This window comes from Phoenix dactylifera, unplaced genomic scaffold (genome assembly GCF_009389715.1).
Source record: "Phoenix dactylifera cultivar Barhee BC4 unplaced genomic scaffold, palm_55x_up_171113_PBpolish2nd_filt_p 001169F, whole genome shotgun sequence".
NCBI classification, from domain to species: Eukaryota; Viridiplantae; Streptophyta; class Magnoliopsida; order Arecales; family Arecaceae; genus Phoenix; species Phoenix dactylifera.
The window spans coordinates 99,315-100,004 of record NW_024068508.1 but is presented as its reverse complement, the minus strand read 5'-3'; positions in this window follow the sequence as shown (position 1 = coordinate 100,004).

Sequence of the window (690 nt, the reverse complement as noted above, 5' to 3'; positions counted from 1 at the left end):
GTCGACCCAAGTGAACTTTGAGTCGACCCAAAGAATGGTTGGGTCGACCCATGGGAAGGAAGGCTGAAATTGAGGTTTCTGTGGTTTCTGAGAGGGTCGACCCAAGGAATGTTTGAGTCGACCCAAGTGAAGGTTGGGTCGACCCAAGGACAGGTTGAGCCGACCCAAACACGGGCTGAACATAACGGCTAGTTGTGCAGAAATGCTTTTTGGACTCCCAACGGCTATAAACGGCTAGTTTCTTCAATCCAACCGTCAGAAAGGACTATTTGGAGGTTGGAGAAGTATTTAAGAAGGAGTATTCATCAGAGGAAGCAAGCTTTTGGGAAAATACATCAAGTGCATTCAAGAGAGAACCCTAGCAAGGCAAGCTTCATCCAAGTGCTTCATTCAAGAGTCAAAAGAAAGGGGTTGAGCAGATTCAAAGAGTCATCAAGAGCTCCATCCTCCCTTGAAGAGTGAAGCATCCTTGACAAAGAAGAGCAAAGCGACTTCAAAGCGATAAATACTTTCTAACTCTTCTTTGTAGTTCATATTGTTTTATATGCTCATTTAGGAGTTTGAATCTTTTCTTTTTATTTGTTAAACACTTTGTAAAGGTTCGTTGGTGAGCCCGCAAAACCAACAAAGGTTTTTGGTGAACCCGGAAAACCAAGTGTATAGGTTCGTTGGTGATCCCGCAAAACCAAC